Source organism: Garra rufa, chromosome 20 (genome assembly GCF_049309525.1).
Source record: "Garra rufa chromosome 20, GarRuf1.0, whole genome shotgun sequence".
Lineage (NCBI taxonomy): Eukaryota > Metazoa > Chordata > Actinopteri > Cypriniformes > Cyprinidae > Garra > Garra rufa.
In genome coordinates, this window is record NC_133380.1 from 7,280,515 (window position 1) to 7,287,488 (window position 6,974).

A 6,974-nucleotide genomic window follows, 5' to 3' on the forward strand; every position below is an offset into this window, starting at 1 on the left:
ACGTAACCTTAGAGACGTTCCCTTTCAAAGGAAATAGAATCTCTAGAGGGTGCTTTGGGGAACCGATATACCCATGCTGCCATGCTGAGGGGAGTGCATGCTATGTATAAGCACTAAGCATCAATTCTGAAAAGAATTGCCCCTACTAGGACGTAATGACGGCTGTCAATACATTGTCCCCCATGGCCAAACGGCCTGAACTGTAACCCACTTACCTGGATGGGTAGAACCCAGGGCCCAGCTCTAGGCTTGGAATTAGAGTAATTCCTTCTGGGGGAAACGGCTAGGTTTCAATGGTTAGACTTAGACTTGTCAGAACAAGGAGCTACCGTAACATAGGGCCTAGTTCCCTCAGGAACTGGCTCCCATATGAGGGCAGCAGACCTGTCCTAGGTCCGTTCAGAAAAAGGGCCACTAGCAGTGGCACGCCCTAATAGCGGATGGTTGGTAGACATCGGCAGTGATATCTAAAGAGTTGAACCCAGGAGATCGGGGTTGTAAGCCAACTCCAATAAATGGGAATGAGGAAACGCGTGACCCATGCCATAAAGGGTTTAAGGAAGAAATCATAACTCGGTGGGAACTTACCACACATGTGGTTTTTATTAAAGTGCCCCAGATGTCTGTGCACTTACCACTCTTGTGGATTTTATGAAAGATGCCCAAGCGTAGCGTGGGACACTTACCGAAATGATCGGATATAAGGAGAGTGTTTTCCCAGGGGGTTTCACTACCAGCTCCAGGCTGTCTAAATAGACAGAAGAAGGGGTTAACCTTCAGATGAGGGGAGCAATGCTGCACCTTACTCTGGACAGAAGCTCGCAAACTATCTGTCAACAGAGATAACCCTGGAGCTGAGACCATCCTGTAATAGTGGACAATAGTAGAGGACAAATTCCTATCCCTGATCCACAGGGAGGATCATCCTTCAGAAGGGGCACTGCTCTGCACAGCCCGGTCCACACAGCCTGTAAAAGGTCAGGCAATCTCACGAAGGTGGGTTGGCGCTCGTAGAGGACCCTTCGTTAGAAGGGGAGCTGGCGTAACCCAACAGGAGCGAATGCTCTAACTATTACCCTTCGTAAAGGGGAGCATACAACCAGACCACAAGGCTGGAGAGTAAGACCTGAAGTATGAAGGTCAAGCTCCTAACCCTGAAGCACAGGGGGGAAAACTTGGCCACCAAGAAGTGGTGCTCTGCTTCAGTGAACCCTTGACAAAGGGGGGCACGCCAACATCCTTGTAGAAGGTTAGTTACTCTCAAAGTCTACCCAGGGTAGACTCCCACCCCTAAGAAGGGAGGAAGACTTTCCGCCCGGGGATAGTGCTCTGAAGGGAACCCTAGACAATAGGGGAGCTATAAGGTCGGTTCCAAAACCCTGCGCACAGGGAGGAATGCAGGTTCTTATGCTCTAAAGGACCCTTTCGTCAGAAAGGGGAGCACTGTGGTTGCCTGATAGAATTCTGGGAGCTCCAGAAATAAATAGTGAGGACAGTTTCCTTTTGGAAAAACCGTCCTAACAGTTTGATACTTCGTAAAACCTTTCCTCAGAAAGGGAAGTGAAATGAGGCCTGAGGAGCAAGAATCGACTCTAAGGTGCCAGAGACTGGCTCCTTAAAAGATGCTCAAACCCTTTCCACAGAGAGGGGATCATCTGTCAACCTGGATGTAGATTCCACATCATGCATTTCCCCTGCCCTTAGGCTAATAAGAGGTGGCTTGAAAAGAGTCACAGAGTGACGCTCAATTTTGGTAAAACCCTTTCTGCAGAAAGGGGAGCGTTCACATAACAGTGAACTAGAATCCTAAACCAAACCATTGGTCACCAGGTGGTGCTCAAATTAAACCTTTTCCGCAGGAAAGGGAGCATCTTTTAGTTGTTCGAGTCTGCAGCGAGCACTTCCCCCACCCTCAGGTATATAAAGGGGGTGGCCTGCTGGTTCTCCATTTAGCAAACTCCTGTCTAAACAGGATAAAGAAGCTCTGTTTCCACGGAAACAAGAGGCTTAAAGAGGAGAGACACGAAGGGGATTCTCGTATGCAGGCCTGCAACAGAGATAAACATGCTAGGGCAATCCTAAATGTGTTTTAAGACGCTTACCTAGGCGAAGGAAACATTCCACGTTTAACCACTGAAAGGGGGGAAACCTGTTCTATAGGCTGTCCCTTCTGGATCGAAGTGTTGGAGAACGAACATCACCATACGACCGGAGGGAGGGGTGCTTCGTTGAGCTATCAGTATTCCTTCCTAAGGAATAAACACAACACACAGAAACAGATCCAGAATAAACATTTTCTTAAGAAGAAATGGATTGTACTCACCCATAAAACGTCCTGCGCGTTGTAGAGGCGGGTTTCCCCAGAAACAGCCCAGTAAAATTGGTGCCAGGCCTTCAGTAATCAGGGTTCCTATAATAATAGAACCGCTAAAAACATCATAGGTCCGGGGAGCGTGCAGGAAGCCCCACCCTAACCGTACTTAGGTAATGGTGAAAATAGGGGAATTAATGAGATGGCCAGACTGGACAGAGGGAAGGCAGCAAAAATTACATTTGCTCTGATCCATTCGAGACTGTTGTCTCGCCTGGATCACTTCCCTCAGGTCCCGTCTGCCACCTCTCAGCCCACGTCGCCTCCTACCCGCAGACTGGGGAGGGGCGCGGGCCGCAATGCTAGCCTTCTGCACTCTTCTCTGTTCCTCAGAAGGAGACGGAGCAGGACCCCTATGATGTTCGGGCTCAGGCCTGGACCTTCGAGAAATGAAGGATTTAAAGGCAGCTAAGCGCGTCTTTGCTTCTCTGAACTTTTCGACCACCGTCTCAACGGAGGCACCGAAAAGCTCAGAGGGCGAAACCGGCACGTCAAGAAGAAAGCCCTTCTCTTTCTTCCCGACGTCGGCCAGGTTCACCCACAGATGTCTTTCCATGTGGGTAGCGGCCTGCTTGGTGGCACGAAGAGCAAGATCCGTGGTGCGACGGAGCTCAGCTACTTGGTCAGGGGCGAGTCCCTGACCTTTATCCAGGTCTTTCAGTAGATCAGCCTGGTAGGCTTGAAGCACTGCCATAGTGTGCAACGCACCCACTGCCTGACCTGCTGCTGCATACGCTTTGCCGTTCAACCGAGATGTTGATTGAAGGGCCGGAGATGGCAAAGAGGGAGCCTTTTGGGAGAATCCCTGACCCGTCTCTTCAACAGGGGGCATCTCATAGCCGTGGTCACGCATTCCCTCGATGTTCACATAGTTCACCAGTGACGAACTATGGATGCGGGAAGAATACGGCTTTCTCCAGACCTTCTCGATCTCCACATGAAGATCGGGAAGGAATGGGAGGCTCACCAGAGCTGGGAGGTTATGGTCTGAAAGGTAGCGCTCGTCGAGGCGACCTCGCGGTGCCACCTTTCTGGCTTGACTTGCCGTGGCGCGGTCCATAACCTCAAGGAGCTCCTCGTATGCAGGGTAGGAAGGCTGAGAGGACTCGGCCTCTTCATCCATCTCTTCCTGCTCCTCTTGGGTAGAACCCAAAAGAGCACTTGCTCCAGGATCCGATGACGTCAAAGATATGGCGTCATCATCAGCCAGGAGTCTGTCCTTGTCTCTGGTTGATGAGTGAGAAAGGGAAAGCCCCCCCTTTCTAATTCGTCAGCCAGTTCCACTTGTGAACCCCACGAGCTCAGTTTCCTCCGCGCCTCGGCAGCGGCAGGACCTGATCTGCGAGGGACAAATGAACGCTCTTCTTTCCTCGAAAAGAGAGACAGACGAGACCGGAGCTTTTTCATAGAAAAACGCTCACAGTGAACACACGATGCCCCCTCAAGGACATCGCGTGCGTGCTCTTTGCCCAAACAAAAGATCATGCGTGTCATCAGGCGTCAGATAACGAGGACACGGATCAACACACCTCTTAAACGATTTGCTAGTGCTCGTCATGATAGTAGTCAGAGAAATAATCTCTTACCGCTTCCAATGCACTCTCAGACAAAGAAAGCTGAAGACGACGAAGATGTATTGTGTTGCACCGGCGCCCTTTTTATGTTATGGTCGCCCGGTAGTGACGCAAGTCAAAAGTGATTCGAAACCAGTTATAAGGGTCAATTTTTTTCAAATTGAGATTTATACATGATATGAAAATAAGCTTTCCAATGATGTATGATTTGTTAGGATAGGACAATGTTGGGCTGAGATACAACTATTTGAAAATCTGGAATCTGAGGGTGCAAAAAAAAATCTAAATATTTAGAAAATCGCCTTTAAAGTTGTCTAAATGAAGTTCTTGGCAATGCATATTACTAATCAAAAATTAAGTTTTAATATATTTACAGTAGGAAATTTACACAATATATTCACTGAACATGAGCTTTATTAAATATCCTAATGATTTTTGGCATAAAATAAAAATGGATAAGTTTGACTCACACAATGTACTGCTACATATGACTGGTTTTGTGGTCCAGGGTAACACATGTGATGTTTTACTTATTTGTTTTGATTTATATTATGATTTTGATCTTTTCACACTGAGGACAACTGAGGGACTCATATGCAACTATTACAAAAGGTTCAAATGCTTACTAAAGCTGCAGAAAGGAAACACGATGCATTAAATGCCAGGGGTATACACTTTTTGAATTTGAAGATCAGGGTAAATTTAACTTATTTTGTCTTCTGGGAAACAAGTATCTCCTGTAGTTTCTAAAGGGCGCCGTACTAAATGAAGAAGAAGAAAAAAAAATGTAGGCAAAATAAGTAAAATGTACACATCTTCATTCTGTTCAAAAGTTTTGGCTCTTAATGCATTGTTTTTCCTTCTGAAGCATCAGTGAGCATTTGAACCCTTTGTAATAGTTGCATATGAGTCCCTCAGTTGTCCTCAGTGTGAAAAGATGGATCTCAAAATCATACAGTCATTGTTGGAAAGGGTTAAAATACACAGAAATGCTGAAAAATCAAAGAATTTGTGGGACCTGAAGGACTTTTCTGAAGAACAGCGAGCAACTGTTCAGGACAAACAAGGAACTCATGAACAACTCTCACTAAACAAAGACAAAAAAAAATAAATAAATAAAAACACTTGTGGATCATTCAGGTAACAACACAGTATTAAGAATCAAGAATCACATAAGCATCTTGTATGATCCCTCTTATTTTGCTAAAATAATTAACATTTTGCAGATTCTGCAAGGTGTATGTAAACTTTTGACCTCAACTGTAAATCTTAAACTTAGGAAATTCATATTCATATATAGCCTAAACCTGACCATCCAAACCAAAAAGGACCAAAAAGTAGTTGTAATAGTTGCATTCTAGGAAAAAAGACACGAAAAAAAAAAGTATAAGAGACTAACTTGTTCCTAAAGCCGATCCAACATAAAGTCAGCCTGCTTTTACAGTGCAGTCACGGTATGTATGCAAGACTCAGTTTCAGCTGTTACGGATGGCCAAAGGGTGGTGGAGAACAGGGGATGTGGGTTTTTGATTTAAGACTCTGTAATATTTCAACACTCACAGCAGTCGCAGTCCACGGCCTAACCTTTCAACACATCCCACACTGACTGGCACATCTGAGGCTTCAACCCAGCCCTCTTCCAGCTTATCTGCGGCTTCATCTCACGCTGTGCAGACTTACGCTTGACAACACCGTCACTGAAAGACAGAGTTGCGTTTGTCACCTCTACCACTAATATTTATGGGTCTTCGGAGGCCTATGGGTTCCAGGTTTAGCCTTTGGCTTTAATTGGCCCTTCAGGCATGATGAAGAGAAATGCCATCCTGCGGGAGACATCACAACACTCTCCAAGAAGAGCATGGCAGGGCAGAGAAATGAACGTCAGTTCATAGTGTTTGCTTTGGATGGGAATCAGCTTTACAACTTTCCCGTTTAGGACAGGAGAGATCCAAAAGCAGTGGACAGCTTGGACAATCTGTTTAAGGCTTGCCCAGATGACAAATCACCCCTATTCTCGGATAAAAGTTTAACATTTCAAAATCATCCACCTGGAAATTGCGAGTACAGAGCATGAAGTGATGGGGAAGACTTGCATAAGATCACAATGACCTCAAATCACACCTCTGAGGATACACGTGTACAAGTCATTGAGTTCAAACGCTCACCCTATAGAAACACAGAGATGTTTTAGAAAGGGGAAAAAAGGCAAGCATACCTTCTTTTAAGCCACTGTTAAAAAATAGACCTGTAAATATTGGACTGGCATCACCAAAAAAATTGTGCATTGTGACATTTTCAATTAAACACACAATGTTATCTATCATGAGACGTTGATGTACAACATGGGTTGCTCCTTGACAGATTCTCGTGAGACTCACCCGGTGACGGCAGCACAGCTGGTGATGTTTTCATAACAGTCATCATCTGCATCGGCGTTCTGGCAAAGTTGTCAGTAGGTTGAACCTGCACACTGATAATGCCGCTGATAATGACTGAAGTCCTGCAGGTGGACACCCCCAGCAACCAAACCGAGGAATGCCTGCCATTCCACACTTCATAATTAATGGTTTGCTGTGGCTGTTTAACACAAGTGTACTCTGACAACCATCACATAAAACATTCAAGGAATGTGTTAACTCATTCACCCCAGCGTAATTTATACATCTTGAGTAGACCGTGTGATAAAAACAATAAATGTGATCTTGATAAGAAATGTAAGAATATAAAACAGTTAAACAGATTAGGTTATTTAGAAACTATTTACCACCTTATATGTGATCCTGGACCACAAAACCAGTCATAAGGTTAAATTTTACAAAACTGAGATGTATACAGCATATGAAAGCTCAATAAATAAGCTTTCTATTGATGTATGGTTTGTTAGGATAGGACAATATTTGTCAGAGATACATCTATTTGAAAATCTGGAATCTGAGGGTGCAAAAAAATCTAAATAGTGAGAAAATCACCTTTAAAGTTCTCCAAATTATGTTCTTAACAATGCATATTACTAATCAAAAATTACATTT